The sequence below is a fragment of the Staurois parvus genome, unplaced genomic scaffold (assembly GCF_062004578.1).
Source record: "Staurois parvus isolate SC_StPar_1 unplaced genomic scaffold, SC_StPar_1.0 ptg001352l, whole genome shotgun sequence".
NCBI classification, from domain to species: domain Eukaryota; kingdom Metazoa; phylum Chordata; class Amphibia; order Anura; family Ranidae; genus Staurois; species Staurois parvus.
In genome coordinates, this window is record NW_028319148.1 from 363,342 (window position 1) to 379,361 (window position 16,020).

At 51.8% G+C, this 16,020-nt stretch overlaps 18 non-coding genes across 18 annotated transcripts; 9 read left to right on the top strand and 9 right to left on the bottom strand.

Annotated features, from left to right (window-relative positions):
- Window positions 1–1,364: 1,364 nt before the first annotated feature.
- On the bottom strand, window positions 1,365–1,438 carry TRNAI-AAU (transfer RNA isoleucine (anticodon AAU)). Its single transcript has one exon. It is a non-coding gene; the product is annotated as a tRNA-Ile (tRNA).
- Window positions 1,439–1,563: 125 nt separating this feature from the next.
- Window positions 1,564–1,635, top strand: TRNAW-CCA (transfer RNA tryptophan (anticodon CCA)). The gene has a single exon. It is a non-coding gene; the product is annotated as a tRNA-Trp (tRNA).
- A 1,437-nt stretch (window positions 1,636–3,072) lies between these two features.
- On the bottom strand, window positions 3,073–3,146 carry TRNAI-AAU (transfer RNA isoleucine (anticodon AAU)). The gene has a single exon. It is a non-coding gene; the product is annotated as a tRNA-Ile (tRNA).
- Window positions 3,147–3,271: 125 nt separating this feature from the next.
- TRNAW-CCA (transfer RNA tryptophan (anticodon CCA)) lies at window positions 3,272–3,343 on the top strand. Its single transcript has one exon. It is a non-coding gene; the product is annotated as a tRNA-Trp (tRNA).
- A 1,438-nt stretch (window positions 3,344–4,781) lies between these two features.
- TRNAI-AAU (transfer RNA isoleucine (anticodon AAU)) lies at window positions 4,782–4,855 on the bottom strand. The gene has a single exon. It is a non-coding gene; the product is annotated as a tRNA-Ile (tRNA).
- A 124-nt stretch (window positions 4,856–4,979) lies between these two features.
- Window positions 4,980–5,051, top strand: TRNAW-CCA (transfer RNA tryptophan (anticodon CCA)). The gene has a single exon. It is a non-coding gene; the product is annotated as a tRNA-Trp (tRNA).
- Window positions 5,052–6,489: 1,438 nt separating this feature from the next.
- On the bottom strand, window positions 6,490–6,563 carry TRNAI-AAU (transfer RNA isoleucine (anticodon AAU)). The gene has a single exon. It is a non-coding gene; the product is annotated as a tRNA-Ile (tRNA).
- Window positions 6,564–6,688: 125 nt separating this feature from the next.
- Window positions 6,689–6,760, top strand: TRNAW-CCA (transfer RNA tryptophan (anticodon CCA)). The gene has a single exon. It is a non-coding gene; the product is annotated as a tRNA-Trp (tRNA).
- A 1,438-nt stretch (window positions 6,761–8,198) lies between these two features.
- Window positions 8,199–8,272, bottom strand: TRNAI-AAU (transfer RNA isoleucine (anticodon AAU)). Its single transcript has one exon. It is a non-coding gene; the product is annotated as a tRNA-Ile (tRNA).
- A 124-nt stretch (window positions 8,273–8,396) lies between these two features.
- TRNAW-CCA (transfer RNA tryptophan (anticodon CCA)) lies at window positions 8,397–8,468 on the top strand. Its single transcript has one exon. It is a non-coding gene; the product is annotated as a tRNA-Trp (tRNA).
- Window positions 8,469–9,906: 1,438 nt separating this feature from the next.
- Window positions 9,907–9,980, bottom strand: TRNAI-AAU (transfer RNA isoleucine (anticodon AAU)). The gene has a single exon. It is a non-coding gene; the product is annotated as a tRNA-Ile (tRNA).
- Window positions 9,981–10,105: 125 nt separating this feature from the next.
- On the top strand, window positions 10,106–10,177 carry TRNAW-CCA (transfer RNA tryptophan (anticodon CCA)). The gene has a single exon. It is a non-coding gene; the product is annotated as a tRNA-Trp (tRNA).
- Window positions 10,178–11,615: 1,438 nt separating this feature from the next.
- On the bottom strand, window positions 11,616–11,689 carry TRNAI-AAU (transfer RNA isoleucine (anticodon AAU)). Its single transcript has one exon. It is a non-coding gene; the product is annotated as a tRNA-Ile (tRNA).
- A 125-nt stretch (window positions 11,690–11,814) lies between these two features.
- TRNAW-CCA (transfer RNA tryptophan (anticodon CCA)) lies at window positions 11,815–11,886 on the top strand. Its single transcript has one exon. It is a non-coding gene; the product is annotated as a tRNA-Trp (tRNA).
- Window positions 11,887–13,324: 1,438 nt separating this feature from the next.
- TRNAI-AAU (transfer RNA isoleucine (anticodon AAU)) lies at window positions 13,325–13,398 on the bottom strand. Its single transcript has one exon. It is a non-coding gene; the product is annotated as a tRNA-Ile (tRNA).
- A 123-nt stretch (window positions 13,399–13,521) lies between these two features.
- On the top strand, window positions 13,522–13,593 carry TRNAW-CCA (transfer RNA tryptophan (anticodon CCA)). The gene has a single exon. It is a non-coding gene; the product is annotated as a tRNA-Trp (tRNA).
- Window positions 13,594–15,031: 1,438 nt separating this feature from the next.
- Window positions 15,032–15,105, bottom strand: TRNAI-AAU (transfer RNA isoleucine (anticodon AAU)). The gene has a single exon. It is a non-coding gene; the product is annotated as a tRNA-Ile (tRNA).
- A 125-nt stretch (window positions 15,106–15,230) lies between these two features.
- Window positions 15,231–15,302, top strand: TRNAW-CCA (transfer RNA tryptophan (anticodon CCA)). The gene has a single exon. It is a non-coding gene; the product is annotated as a tRNA-Trp (tRNA).
- Window positions 15,303–16,020: the final 718 nt, after the last annotated feature.

Here is a 16,020-nt window from a genome sequence, read left to right on the forward strand (position 1 = left end):
CCAGGGGACACTCACCTCCAGATCACCCTCGCGCACATTCCCTTATAGCTTGCCCACTGGCCTGGAGGAAGCTGGAGATCTGGGTCACACCGTTGGACGCAGGCTCACAAAGCCTCTCATAGGCAACAATCAAGCAATTACAACCTGCCTCGCGACAAGGTTACCAATAAAAACAAACACAGCCACCCTAACAACTGGACCACGCTATGGGAGCTTTGGGATGAACTCTGCTGCAATTGCAGCTCCATTTATGCTTCTAAGCAAAGGGGCCAGGTACACCACCTTCAAATGCAATGAAAAGGCACAGAGAGCTTTTCAACAGCTTAAGTTAGTATAGTGTAAACGACCAGTGTTGCCCACCCCCAAATTTAGTCGACAATTTCACCTCGAGACCAACACCTTCGATATGGGCCTGGGAGCAGCCTTGTCCCAGGAAATGAATGGGGAAGAACATCAAGAAGCATACTCCATCCAGGCTCTAACTCCTGCAGGGAGGAACCATTCAATAGTGGAAAGGGAGACTCTGGCCACAAATTGGCACCAGAGTCCTTGAGGTATGACCTTTTGGCCAAACGCCTCCCATTCTCCAGTACGGTGGAGGGCTCAGAAGGAAGGGAGCAATGAAAGGGTCACAAGGCGCTTTCTGGCTTTGCAAGGCTTTCCATTTTATGTAGAACACGGGCCAGGGAGCTAGCAAGGGAATGCTGGATGGACTGTGACGTGCTGGAAAACTAGGCTCCCTCCCAAAGGCCTGAGCACAGGGGAAGGCTATGCGAGGCACTGGCTGGCAGAACCATGGACGGATGATAGGTTTTCCCTAGGGTGCTGACATATGCATGCTGAGGGCCTCAAGGGCTTGTGGCGGCTGATGTGGAGTAAACTGTCTTTTTGTTATCTGAGAACCTGAAACAGGTATTGTTGTGGATCTTGGAGCCTTGAGGCATTGCAAAGTTTTGGGTGGGAGAAAGCTAACAGTCCTAGGTGCCCATGTTACCTTGTAGCCAGACCTGAGTATGAATCTTAGCTGTCCGTGGGCTTTTGTATATGCCAGTTGACTGGTGCTCAGGGTTCTCTCTCCTGCTCTCTGTGTGCTTTGGGAGCCTGCTGCCGGGTGAAACGTTTGAGCGCTGACAGTAGACGGACAAGTTTGAAGTGCTGCCTGTTTGTTTTGGGGATCCCATTCGGGGAGACCCTGTTAGTCAAGGAGTGACCCGAGTTTAGCCAGTGGCTCAGACGTAATTCATTGGCGTCCTTAGCAAAAGAGTCATTATTGCTGTGTGTTTAATAGGTTGTAGAAAAGAAGGCCAAGCGCGGATGGGCATGGAAAGCCACCTTAGTGGGATGCTATTGAAAGAAAAGCAGACTGGCCCGTACGGGGATCGAACCCGCGACCTTGGCGTTATTAGCACCACGCTCTAACCAACTGAGCTAACCGGCCCAAGCTTGCTGAGGGTGGGCCCGCTAAAGCTGGCACAGGACTATCTGGGCTGTGAGGAATTCTTTGGGCAGCCACAGAAGCAATGACACAAGAGCAGGCAAAAAATGCCCCCGAGGCATGTCAGAGACCTCGTGGCGCAACGGTAGCGCGTCTGACTCCAGATCAGAAGGTTGCGTGTTCAAATCACGTCGGGGTCATGTTGATTTTCATGGCCGTCTGCTTAGCCCACTTTCACAGGGTCTTTACACGTCTTGGGCTACTGCCGGCCGACCAAGGGGACACCCACCTCCAGATCACCCTCGCGCACATTCCCTTATAGCTTGCCCACTGGCCTGGAGGAAGCTGGAGATCTGGGTCACACCGTTGGACGCAGGCTCACAAAGCCTCTCATAGGCAACAATCAAGCAATTACAACCTGCCTCGCGACAAGGTTACCAATAAAAACAAACACAGCCACCCTAACAACTGGACCACGCTATGGGAGCTTTGGGATGAACTCTGCTGCAATTGCAGCTCCATTTATGCTTCTAAGCAAAGGGGCCAGGTACACCACCTTCAAATGCAATGAAAAGGCACAGAGAGCTTTTCAACAGCTTAAGTTAGTATAGTGTAAACGACCAGTGTTGCCCACCCCCAAATTTAGTCGACAATTTCACCTCGAGACCAACACCTTCGATATGGGCCTGGGAGCAGCCTTGTCCCAGGAAATGAATGGGGAAGACATCAAGAAGCATACTCCATCCAGGCTCTAACTCCTGCAGGGAGGAACCATTCAATAGTGGAAAGGGAGACTCTGGCCACAAATTGGCACCAGAGTCCTTGAGGTATGACCTTTTGGCCAAACGCCTCCCATTCTCCAGTACGGTGGAGGGCTCAGAAGGAAGGGAGCAATGAAAGGGTCACAAGGCGCTTTCTGGCTTTGCAAGGCTTTCCATTTTATGTAGAACACGGGCCAGGGAGCTAGCAAGGGAATGCTGGATGGACTGTGACGTGCTGGAAAACTAGGCTCCCTCCCAAAGGCCTGAGCACAGGGGAAGGCTATGCGAGGCACTGGCTGGCAGAACCATGGACGGATGATAGGTTTTCCCTAGGGTGCTGACATATGCATGCTGAGGGCCTCAAGGGCTTGTGGCGGCTGATGTGGAGTAAACTGTCTTTTTGTTATCTGAGAACCTGAAACAGGTATTGTTGTGGATCTTGGAGCCTTGAGGCATTGCAAAGTTTTGGGTGGGAGAAAGCTAACAGTCCTAGGTGCCCATGTTACCTTGTAGCCAGACCTGAGTATGAATCTTAGCTGTCCGTGGGCTTTTGTATATGCCAGTTGACTGGTGCTCAGGGTTCTCTCTCCTGCTCTCTGTGTGCTTTGGGAGCCTGCTGCCGGGTGAAACGTTTGAGCGCTGACAGTAGACGGACAAGTTTGAAGTGCTGCCTGTTTGTTTTGGGGATCCCATTCGGGGAGACCCTGTTAGTCAAGGAGTGACCCGAGTTTAGCCAGTGGCTCAGACGTAATTCATTGGCGTCCTTAGCAAAAGAGTCATTATTGCTGTGTGTTTAATAGGTTGTAGAAAAGAAGGCCAAGCGCGGATGGGCATGGAAAGCCACCTTAGTGGGATGCTATTGAAAGAAAAGCAGACTGGCCCATACGGGGATCGAACCCGCGACCTTGGTGTTATTAGCACCACGCTCTAACCAACTGAGCTAACCGGCCCAAGCTTGCTGAGGGTGGGCCCGCTAAAGCTGGCACAGGACTATCTGGGCTGTGAGGAATTCTTTGGGCAGCCACAGAAGCAATGACACAAGAGCAGGCAAAAAATGCCCCCGAGGCATGTCAGAGACCTCGTGGCGCAACGGTAGCGCGTCTGACTCCAGATCAGAAGGTTGCGTGTTCAAATCACGTCGGGGTCATGTTGATTTTCATGGCCGTCTGCTTAGCCCACTTTCACAGGGTCTTTACACGTCTTGGGCTACTGCCGGCCGACCAAGGGGACACCCACCTCCAGATCACCCTCGCGCACATTCCCTTATAGCTTGCCCACTGGCCTGGAGGAAGCTGGAGATCTGGGTCACACCGTTGGACGCAGGCTCACAAAGCCTCTCATAGGCAACAATCAAGCAATTACAACCTGCCTCGCGACAAGGTTACCAATAAAAACAAACACAGCCACCCTAACAACTGGACCACGCTATGGGAGCTTTGGGATGAACTCTGCTGCAATTGCAGCTCCATTTATGCTTCTAAGCAAAGGGGCCAGGTACACCACCTTCAAATGCAATGAAAAGGCACAGAGAGCTTTTCAACAGCTTAAGTTAGTATAGTGTAAACGACCAGTGTTGCCCACCCCCAAATTTAGTCGACAATTTCACCTCGAGACCAACACCTTCGATATGGGCCTGGGAGCAGCCTTGTCCCAGGAAATGAATGGGGAAGAACATCAAGAAGCATACTCCATCCAGGCTCTAACTCCTGCAGGGAGGAACCATTCAATAGTGGAAAGGGAGACTCTGGCCACAAATTGGCACCAGAGTCCTTGAGGTATGACCTTTTGGCCAAACGCCTCCCATTCTCCAGTACGGTGGAGGGCTCAGAAGGAAGGGAGCAATGAAAGGGTCACAAGGCGCTTTCTGGCTTTGCAAGGCTTTCCATTTTATGTAGAACACGGGCCAGGGAGCTAGCAAGGGAATGCTGGATGGACTGTGACGTGCTGGAAAACTAGGCTCCCTCCCAAAGGTCTGAGCACAGGGGAAGGCTATGCGAGGCACTGGCTGGCAGAACCATGGACGGATGATAGGTTTTCCCTAGGGTGCTGACATATGCATGCTGAGGGCCTCAAGGGCTTGTGGCGGCTGATGTGGAGTAAACTGTCTTTTTGTTATCTGAGAACCTGAAACAGGTATTGTTGTGGATCTTGGAGCCTTGAGGCATTGCAAAGTTTTGGGTGGGAGAAAGCTAACAGTCCTAGGTGCCCATGTTACCTTGTAGCCAGACCTGAGTATGAATCTTAGCTGTCCGTGGGCTTTTGTATATGCCAGTTGACTGGTGCTCAGGGTTCTCTCTCCTGCTCTCTGTGTGCTTTGGGAGCCTGCTGCTGGGTGAAAGGTATGAGCGCTGACAGTAGACGGACAAGTTTGAAGTGCTGCCTGTTTGTTTTGGGGATCCCATTCGGGGAGACCCTGTTAGTCAAGGAGTGACCCGAGTTTAGCCAGTGGCTCAGACGTAATTCATTGGCGTCCTTAGCAAAAGAGTCATTATTGCTGTGTGTTTAATAGGTTGTAGAAAAGAAGGCCAAGCGCGGATGGGCATGGAAAGCCACCTCAGTGGGATGCTATTGAAAGAAAAGCAGACTGGCCCGTACGGGGATCGAACCCGCGACCTTGGCGTTATTAGCACCACGCTCTAACCAACTGAGCTAACCGGCCCAAGCTTGCTGAGGGTGGGCCCGCTAAAGCTGGCACAGGACTATCTGGGCTGTGAGGAATTCTTTGGGCAGCCACAGAAGCAATGACACAAGAGCAGCCAAAAATGTCCCCGACCCATGTCAGAGACCTCGTGGCGCAACGGTAGCGCGTCTGACTCCAGATCAGAAGGTTGCGTGTTCAAATCACGTCGGGGTCATGTTGATTTTCATGGCCGTCTGCTTAGCCCACTTTCACAGGGTCTTTACACGTCTTGGGCTACTGCCGGCCGACCAAGGGGACACCCACCTCCAGATCACCCTCGCGCACATTCCCTTATAGCTTGCCCACTGGCCTGGAGGAAGCTGGAGATCTGGGTCACACCGTTGGACGCAGGCTCACAAAGCCTCTCATAGGCAACAATCAAGCAATTACAACCTGCCTCGCGACAAGGTTACCAATAAAAACAAACACAGCCACCCTAACAACTGGACCACGCTATGGGAGCTTTGGGATGAACTCTGCTGCAACTGCAGCTCCATTTATGCTTCTAAGCAAAGGGGCCAGGTACACCACCTTCAAATGCAATGAAAAGGCACAGAGAGCTTTTCAACAGCTTAAGTTAGTATAGTGTAAACGACCAGTGTTGCCCACCCCCAAATTTAGTCGACAATTTCACCTCGAGACCAACACCTTCGATATGGGCCTGGGAGCAGCCTTGTCCCAGGAAATGAATGGGGAAGAACATCAAGAAGCATACTCCATCCAGGCTCTAACTCCTGCAGGGAGGAACCATTCAATAGTGGAAAGGGAGACTCTGGCCACAAATTGGCACCAGAGTCCTTGAGGTATGACCTTTTGGCCAAACGCCTCCCATTCTCCAGTACGGTGGAGGGCTCAGAAGGAAGGGAGCAATGAAAGGGTCACAAGGCGCTTTCTGGCTTTGCAAGGCTTTCCATTTTATGTAGAACACGGGCCAGGGAGCTAGCAAGGGAATGCTGGATGGACTGTGACGTGCTGGAAAACTAGGCTCCCTCCCAAAGGCCTGAGCACAGGGGAAGGCTATGCGAGGCACTGGCTGGCAGAACCATGGACGGATGATAGGTTTTCCCTAGGGTGCTGACATATGCATGCTGAGGGCCTCAAGGGCTTGTGGCGGCTGATGTGGAGTAAACTGTCTTTTTGTTATCTGAGAACCTGAAACAGGTATTGTTGTGGATCTTGGAGCCTTGAGGCATTGCAAAGTTTTGGGTGGGAGAAAGCTAACAGTCCTAGGTGCCCATGTTACCTTGTAGCCAGACCTGAGTATGAATCTTAGCTGTCCGTGGGCTTTTGTATATGCCAGTTGACTGGTGCTCAGGGTTCTCTCTCCTGCTCTCTGTGTGCTTTGGGAGCCTGCTGCCGGGTGAAACGTTTGAGCGCTGACAGTAGACGGACAAGTTTGAAGTGCTGCCTGTTTGTTTTGGGGATCCCATTCGGGGAGACCCTGTTAGTCAAGGAGTGACCCGAGTTTAGCCAGTGGCTCAGACGTAATTCATTGGCGTCCTTAGCAAAAGAGTCATTATTGCTGTGTGTTTAATAGGTTGTAGAAAAGAAGGCCAAGCGCGGATGGGCATGGAAAGCCACCTTAGTGGGATGCTATTGAAAGAAAAGCACACTGGCCCGTACGGGGATCGAACCCACGACCTTGGCGTTATTAGCACCACGCTCTAACCAACTGAGCTAACCGGCCCAAGCTTGCTGAGGGTGGGCCCGCTAAAGCTGGCACAGGACTATCTGGGCTGTGAGGAATTCTTTGGGCAGCCACAGAAGCAATGACACAAGAGCAGGCAAAAAATGCCCCCGAGGCATGTCAGAGACCTCGTGGCGCAACGGTAGCGCGTCTGACTCCAGATCAGAAGGTTGCGTGTTCAAATCACGTCGGGGTCATGTTGATTTTCATGGCCGTCTGCTTAGCCCACTTTCACAGGGTCTTTACACGTCTTGGGCTACTGCCGGCCGACCAAGGGGACACCCACCTCCAGATCACCCTCGCGCACATTCCCTTATAGCTTGCCCACTGGCCTGGAGGAAGCTGGAGATCTGGGTCACACCGTTGGACGCAGGCTCACAAAGCCTCTCATAGGCAACAATCAAGCAATTACAACCTGCCTCGCGACAAGGTTACCAATAAAAACAAACACAGCCACCCTAACAACTGGACCACGCTATGGGAGCTTTGGGATGAACTCTGCTGCAATTGCAGCTCCATTTATGCTTCTAAGCAAAGGGGCCAGGTACACCACCTTCAAATGCAATGAAAAGGCACAGAGAGCTTTTCAACAGCTTAAGTTAGTATAGTGTAAACGACCAGTGTTGCCCACCCCCAAATTTAGTCGACAATTTCACCTCGAGACCAACACCTTCGATATGGGCCTGGGAGCAGCCTTGTCCCAGGAAATGAATGGGGAAGAACATCAAGAAGCATACTCCATCCAGGCTCTAACTCCTGCAGGGAGGAACCATTCAATAGTGGAAAGGGAGACTCTGGCCACAAATTGGCACCAGAGTCCTTGAGGTATGACCTTTTGGCCAAACGCCTCCCATTCTCCAGTACGGTGGAGGGCTCAGAAGGAAGGGAGCAATGAAAGGGTCACAAGGCGCTTTCTGGCTTTGCAAGGCTTTCCATTTTATGTAGAACACGGGCCAGGGAGCTAGCAAGGGAATGCTGGATGGACTGTGACGTGCTGGAAAACTAGGCTCCCTCCCAAAGGTCTAAGCACAGGGGAAGGCTATGCGAGGCACTGGCTGGCAGAACCATGGACGGATGATAGGTTTTCCCTAGGGTGCTGGCATATGCATGCTGAGGGCCTCAAGGGCTTGTGGCGGCTGATGTGGAGTAAACTGTCTTTTTGTTATCTGAGAACCTGAAACAGGTATTGTTGTGGATCTTGGAGCCTTGAGGCATTGCAAAGTTTTGGGTGGGAGAAAGCTAACAGTCCTAGGTGCCCATGTTACCTTGTAGCCAGACCTGAGTATGAATCTTAGCTGTCCGTGGGCTTTTGTATATGCCAGTTGACTGGTGCTCAGGGTTCTCTCTCCTGCTCTCTGTGTGCTTTGGGAGCCTGCTGTCGGGTGAAACGTTTGAGCGCTGACAGTAGACGGACAAGTTTGAAGTGCTGCCTGTTTGTTTTGGGGATCCCATTCGGGGAGACCCTGTTAGTCAAGGAGTGACCCGAGTTTAGCCAGTGGCTCAGACGTAATTCATTGGCGTCCTTAGCAAAAGAGTCATTATTGCTGTGTGTTTAATAGGTTGTAGAAAAGAAGGCCAAGCGCGGATGGGCATGGAAAGCCACCTTAGTGGGATGCTATTGAAAGAAAAGCAGACTGGCCCGTACGGGGATCGAACCCGCGACCTTGGCGTTATTAGCACCACGCTCTAACCAACTGAGCTAACCGGCCCAAGCTTGCTGAGGGTGGGCCCGCTAAAGCTGGCACAGGACTATCTGGGCTGTGAGGAATTCTTTGGGCAGCCACAGAAGCAATGACACAAGAGCAGGCAAAAATGTCCCCGACCCATGTCAGAGACCTCGTGGCGCAACGGTAGCGCGTCTGACTCCAGATCAGAAGGTTGCGTGTTCAAATCACGTCGGGGTCATGTTGATTTTCATGGCCGTCTGCTTAGCCCACTTTCACAGGCTCTTTACACGTCTTGGGCTACTGCCGGCCGACCCAGGGGACACTCACCTCCAGATCACCCTCGCGCACATTCCCTTATAGCTTGCCCACTGGCCTGGAGGAAGCTGGAGATCTGGGTCACACCGTTGGACGCAGGCTCACAAAGCCTCTCATAGGCAACAATCAAGCAATTACAACCTGCCTCGCGACAAGGTTACCAATAAAAACAAACACAGCCACCCTAACAACTGGACCACGCTATGGGAGCTTTGGGATGAACTCTGCTGCAATTGCAGCTCCATTTATGCTTCTAAGCAAAGGGGCCAGGTACACCACCTTCAAATGCAATGAAAAGGCACAGAGAGCTTTTCAACAGCTTAAGTTAGTATAGTGTAAACGACCAGTGTTGCCCACCCCCAAATTTAGTCGACAATTTCACCTCGAGACCAACACCTTCGATATGGGCCTGGGAGCAGCCTTGTCCCAGGAAATGAATGGGGAAGAACATCAAGAAGCATACTCCATCCAGGCTCTAACTCCTGCAGGGAGGAACCATTCAATAGTGGAAAGGGAGACTCTGGCCACAAATTGGCACCAGAGTCCTTGAGGTATGACCTTTTGGCCAAACGCCTCCCATTCTCCAGTACGGTGGAGGGCTCAGAAGGAAGGGAGCAATGAAAGGGTCACAAGGCGCTTTCTGGCTTTGCAAGGCTTTCCATTTTATGTAGAACACGGGCCAGGGAGCTAGCAAGGGAATGCTGGATGGACTGTGACGTGCTGGAAAACTAGGCTCCCTCCCAAAGGCCTGAGCACAGGGGAAGGCTATGCGAGGCACTGGCTGGCAGAACCATGGACGGATGATAGGTTTTCCCTAGGGTGCTGACATATGCATGCTGAGGGCCTCAAGGGCTTGTGGCGGCTGATGTGGAGTAAACTGTCTTTTTGTTATCTGAGAACCTGAAACAGGTATTGTTGTGGATCTTGGAGCCTTGAGGCATTGCAAAGTTTTGGGTGGGAGAAAGCTAACAGTCCTAGGTGCCCATGTTACCTTGTAGCCAGACCTGAGTATGAATCTTAGCTGTCCGTGGGCTTTTGTATATGCCAGTTGACTGGTGCTCAGGGTTCTCTCTCCTGCTCTCTGTGTGCTTTGGGAGCCTGCTGCCGGGTGAAACGTTTGAGCGCTGACAGTAGACGGACAAGTTTGAAGTGCTGCCTGTTTGTTTTGGGGATCCCATTCGGGGAGACCCTGTTAGTCAAGGAGTGACCCGAGTTTAGCCAGTGGCTCAGACGTAATTCATTGGCGTCCTTAGCAAAAGAGTCATTATTGCTGTGTGTTTAATAGGTTGTAGAAAAGAAGGCCAAGCGCGGATGGGCATGGAAAGCCACCTTAGTGGGATGCTATTGAAAGAAAAGCAGACTGGCCCGTACGGGGATCGAACCCGCGACCTTGGCGTTATTAGCACCACGCTCTAACCAACTGAGCTAACCGGCCCAAGCTTGCTGAGGGTGGGCCCGCTAAAGCTGGCACAGGACTATCTGGGCTGTGAGGAATTCTTTGGGCAGCCACAGAAGCAATGACACAAGAGCAGGCAAAAAATGCCCCCGAGGCATGTCAGAGACCTCGTGGCGCAACGGTAGCGCGTCTGACTCCAGATCAGAAGGTTGCGTGTTCAAATCACGTCGGGGTCATGTTGATTTTCATGGCCGTCTGCTTAGCCCACTTTCACAGGGTCTTTACACGTCTTGGGCTACTGCCGGCCGACCAAGGGGACACCCACCTCCAGATCACCCTCGCGCACATTCCCTTATAGCTTGCCCACTGGCCTGGAGGAAGCTGGAGATCTGGGTCACACCGTTGGACGCAGGCTCACAAAGCCTCTCATAGGCAACAATCAAGCAATTACAACCTGCCTCGCGACAAGGTTACCAATAAAAACAAACACAGCCACCCTAACAACTGGACCACGCTATGGGAGCTTTGGGATGAACTCTGCTGCAATTGCAGCTCCATTTATGCTTCTAAGCAAAGGGGCCAGGTACACCACCTTCAAATGCAATGAAAAGGCACAGAGAGCTTTTCAACAGCTTAAGTTAGTATAGTGTAAACGACCAGTGTTGCCCACCCCCAAATTTAGTCGACAATTTCACCTCGAGACCAACACCTTCGATATGGGCCTGGGAGCAGCCTTGTCCCAGGAAATGAATGGGGAAGAACATCAAGAAGCATACTCCATCCAGGCTCTAACTCCTGCAGGGAGGAACCATTCAATAGTGGAAAGGGAGACTCTGGCCACAAATTGGCACCAGAGTCCTTGAGGTATGACCTTTTGGCCAAACGCCTCCCATTCTCCAGTACGGTGGAGGGCTCAGAAGGAAGGGAGCAATGAAAGGGTCACAAGGCGCTTTCTGGCTTTGCAAGGCTTTCCATTTTATGTAGAACACGGGCCAGGGAGCTAGCAAGGGAATGCTGGATGGACTGTGACGTGCTGGAAAACTAGGCTCCCTCCCAAAGGCCTGAGCACAGGGGAAGGCTATGCGAGGCACTGGCTGGCAGAACCATGGACGGATGATAGGTTTTCCCTAGGGTGCTGACATATGCATGCTGAGGGCCTCAAGGGCTTGTGGCGGCTGATGTGGAGTAAACTGTCTTTTTGTTATCTGAGAACCTGAAACAGGTATTGTTGTGGATCTTGGAGCCTTGAGGCATTGCAAAGTTTTGGGTGGGAGAAAGCTAACAGTCCTAGGTGCCCATGTTACCTTGTAGCCAGACCTGAGTATGAATCTTAGCTGTCCGTGGGCTTTTGTATATGCCAGTTGACTGGTGCTCAGGGTTCTCTCTCCTGCTCTCTGTGTGCTTTGGGAGCCTGCTGCCGGGTGAAACGTTTGAGCGCTGACAGTAGACGGACAAGTTTGAAGTGCTGCCTGTTTGTTTTGGGGATCCCATTCGGGGAGACCCTGTTAGTCAAGGAGTGACCCGAGTTTAGCCAGTGGCTCAGACGTAATTCATTGGCGTCCTTAGCAAAAGAGTCATTATTGCTGTGTGTTTAATAGGTTGTAGAAAAGAAGGCCAAGCGCGGATGGGCATGGAAAGCCACCTTAGTGGGATGCTATTGAAAGAAAAGCACACTGGCCCGTACGGGGATCAAACCCGTGACCTTGGCGTTATTAGCACCACGCTCTAACCAACTGAGCTAACCGGCCCAAGCTTGCTGAGGGTGGGCCCGCTAAAGCTGGCACAGGACTATCTGGGCTGTGAGGAATTCTTTGGGCAGCCACAGAAGCAATGACACAAGAGCAGCCAAAAAATGTCCCCAAGGCATGTCAGAGACCTCGTGGCGCAATGGTAGCGCGTCTGACTCCAGATCAGAAGGTCGCGTGTTCAAATCACGTCAGGGTCATGTTGATTTTCATGGCCGTCTGCTTAGCCCACTTTCACAGGGTCTTTACACGTCTTGGGCTACTGCCGGCCGACCAAGGGGACACCCACCTCCAAATCACCCTCGCGCACATTCCCTTATAGCTTGCCCACTGGCCTGGAGGAAGCTGGAGATCTGGGTCACACCGTTGGACGCAGGCTCACAAAGCCTCTCATAGGCAACAATCAAGCAATTACAACCTGCCTCGCGACAAGGTTACCAATAAAAACAAACACAGCCACCCTAACAACTGGACCACGCTATGGGAGCTTTGGGATGAACTCTGCTGCAATTGCAGCTCCATTTATGCTTCTAAGCAAAGGGGCCAGGTACACCACCTTCAAATGCAATGAAAAGGCACAGAGAGCTTTTCAACAGCTTAAGTTAGTATAGTGTAAACGACCAGTGTTGCCCACCCCCAAATTTAGTCGACAATTTCACCTCGAGACCAACACCTTCGATATGGGCCTGGGAGCAGCCTTGTCCCAGGAAATGAATGGGGAAGAACATCAAGAAGCATACTCCATCCAGGCTCTAACTCCTGCAGGGAGGAACCATTCAATAGTGGAAAGGGAGACTCTGGCCACAAATTGGCACCAGAGTCCTTGAGGTATGACCTTTTGGCCAAACGCCTCCCATTCTCCAGTACGGTGGAGGGCTCAGAAGGAAGGGAGCAATGAAAGGGTCACAAGGCGCTTTCTGGCTTTGCAAGGCTTTCCATTTTATGTAGAACACGGGCCAAGGAGCTAGCAAGGGAATGCTGGATGGACTGTGACGTGCTGGAAAACTAGGCTCCCTCCCAAAGGTCTGAGCACAGGGGAAGGCTATGCGAGGCACTGGCTGGCAGAACCATGGACGGATGATAGGTTTTCCCTAGGGTGCTGACATATGCATGCTGAGGGCCTCAAGGGCTTGTGGCGGCTGATGTGGAGTAAACTGTCTTTTTGTTATCTGAGAACCTGAAACAGGTATTGTTGTGGATCTTGGAGCCTTGAGGCATTGCAAAGTTTTGGGTGGGAGAAAGCTAACAGTCCTAGGTGCCCATGTTACCTTGTAGCCAGACCTGAGTATGAATCTTAGCTGTCCGTGGGCTTTTGTATATGCCAGTTGACTGGTGCTCAGGGTTCTCTCTCCTGCTCTCTGTGTGCTTTGGGAGCCTGCTGCCGGGTGAAACGTTTGAGCGCTGACAGTAGACGGACAAGTTTGAAGTGCTGCCTGTTTGTTTTGGGGATCCCATTCGGGGAGACCCTGTTAGTCAAGGAGTGACCAGAGTTTAGCCAGTGGCTCAGACGTAATTCATTGGCGTCCTTAGCAAAAGAGTCATTATTGCTGTGTGTTTAATAGGTTGTAGAAAAGAAGGCCAAGCGCGGATGGGCATGGAAAGCCACCTTAGTGGGATGCTATTGAAAGAAAAGCAGACTGGCCCGTACGGGGATCGAACCCGCGACCTTGGCATTATTAGCACCACGCTCTAACCAACTGAGCTAACCGGCCCAAGCTTGCTGAGGGTGGGCCCGCTAAAGCTGGCACAGGACTATCTGGGCTGTGAGGAATTCTTTGGGCAGCCACAGAAGCAATGACACAAGAGCAGCCAAAAATGTCCCAACCCATGTCAGAGACCTCGTGGCGCAACGGTAGCGCGTCTGACTCCAGATCAGAAGGTTGCGTGTTCAAATCACGTCGGGGTCATGTTGATTTTCATGGCCGTCTGCTTAGCCCACTTTCACAGGGTCTTTACACGTCTTGGGCTACTGCCGGCCGACCCAGGGGACACCCACCTCCAGATCACCCTCGCGCACATTCCCTTATAGCTTGCCCACTGGCCTGGAGGAAGCTGGAGATCTGGGTCACACCGTTGGACGCAGGCTCACAAAGCCTCTCATAGGCAACAATCAAGCAATTACAACCTGCCTCGCGACAAGGTTACCAATAAAAACAAACACAGCCACCCTAACAACTGGACCACGCTATGGGAGCTTTGGGATGAACTCTGCTGCAATTGCAGCTCCATTTATGCTTCTAAGCAAAGGGGCCAGGTACACCACCTTCAAATGCAATGAAAAGGCACAGAGAGCTTTTCAACAGCTTAAGTTAGTATAGTGTAAACGACCAGTGTTGCCCACCCCCAAATTTAGTCGACAATTTCACCTCGAGACCAACACCTTCGATATGGGCCTGGGAGCAGCCTTGTCCCAGGAAATGAATGGGGAAGAACATCAAGAAGCATACTCCATCCAGGCTCTAACTCCTGCAGGGAGGAACCATTCAATAGTGGAAAGGGAGACTCTGGCCACAAATTGGCACCAGAGTCCTTGAGGTATGACCTTTTGGCCAAACGCCTCCCATTCTCCAGTACGGTGGAGGGCTCAGAAGGAAGGGAGCAATGAAAGGGTCACAAGGCACTTTCTGGCTTTGCAAGGCTTTCCATTTTATGTAGAACACGGGCCAGGGAGCTAGCAAGGGAATGCTGGATGGACTGTGACGTGCTGGAAAACTAGGCTCCCTCCCAAAGGTCTGAGCACAGGGGAAGGCTATGCGAGGCACTGGCTGGCAGAACCATGGACGGATGATAGGTTTTCCCTAGGTTGCTGACATATGCATGCTGAGGGCCTCAAGGGCTTGTGGCGGCTGATGTGGAGTAAACTGTCTTTTTGTTATCTGAGAACCTGAAACAGGTATTGTTGTGGATCTTGGAGCCTTGAGGCATTGCAAAGTTTTGGGTGGGAGAAAGCTAACAGTCCTAGGTGCCCATGTTACCTTGTAGCCAGACCTGAGTATGAATCTTAGCTGTCCGTGGGCTTTTGTATATGCCAGTTGACTGGTGCTCAGGGTTCTCTCTCCTGCTCTCTGTGTGCTTTGGGAGCCTGCTACCGGGTGAAACGTTTGAGCGCTGACAGTAGACGGACAAGTTTGAAGTGCTGCCTGTTTGTTTTGGGGATCCCATTCGGGGAGACCCTGTTAGTCAAGGAGTGACCCGAGTTTAGCCAGTGGCTCAGACGTAATTCATTGGCGTCCTTAGCAAAAGAGTCATTATTGCTGTGTGTTTAATAGGTTGTAGAAAAGAAGGCCAAGCGCGGATGGGCATGGAAAGCCACCTTAGTGGGATGCTATTGAAAGAAAAGCAGACTGGCCCGTACGGGGATCGAACCCGCGACCTTGGCGTTATTAGCACCACGCTCTAACCAACTGAGCTAACCGGCCCAAGCTTGCTGAGGGTGGGCCCGCTAAAGCTGGCACAGGACTATCTGGGCTGTGAGGAATTCTTTGGGCAGCCACAGAAGCAATGACACAAGAGCAGGCAAAAAATGCCCCTGAGGCATGTCGGAGACCTCGTGGCGCAACGGTAGCGCGTCTGACTCCAGATCAGAAGGTTGCGTGTTCAAATCACGTCGGGGTCATGTTGATTTTCATGGCCGTCTGCTTAGCCCACTTTCACAGGGTCTTTACACGTCTTGGGCTACTGCCGGCCGACCCAGGGGACACCCACCTCCAGATCACCCTCGCGCACATTCCCTTATAGCTTGCCCACTGGCCTGGAGGAAGCTGGAGATCTGGGTCACACCGTTGGACGCAGGCTCACAAAGCCTCTCATAGGCAACAATCAAGCAATTACAACCTGCCTCGCGACAAGGTTACCAATAAAAACAAACACAGCCACCCTAACAACTGGACCACGCTATGGGAGCTTTGGGATGAACTCTGCTGCAATTGCAGCTCCATTTATACTTCTAAGCAAAGGGGCCAGGTACACCACCTTCAAATGCAATGAAAAGGCACAGAGAGCTTTTCAACAGCTTAAGTTAGTATAGTGTAAACGACCAGTGTTGCCCACCCCCAAATTTAGTCAACAATTTCACCTCGAGACCAACACCTTCGATATGGGCCTGGGAGCAGCCTTGTCCCAGGAAATGAATGGGGAAGAACATCAAGAAGCATACTCCATCCAGGCTCTAACTCCTGCAGGGAGGAACCATTCAATAGTGGAAAGGGAGACTCTGGCCACAAATTGGCACCAGAGTCCTTGAGGTATGACCTTTTGGCCAAACGCCTCCCATTCTCCAGTACGGTGGAGGGCTCAGAAGGAAGGGAGCAATGAAAGGGTCACAAGGCGCTTTC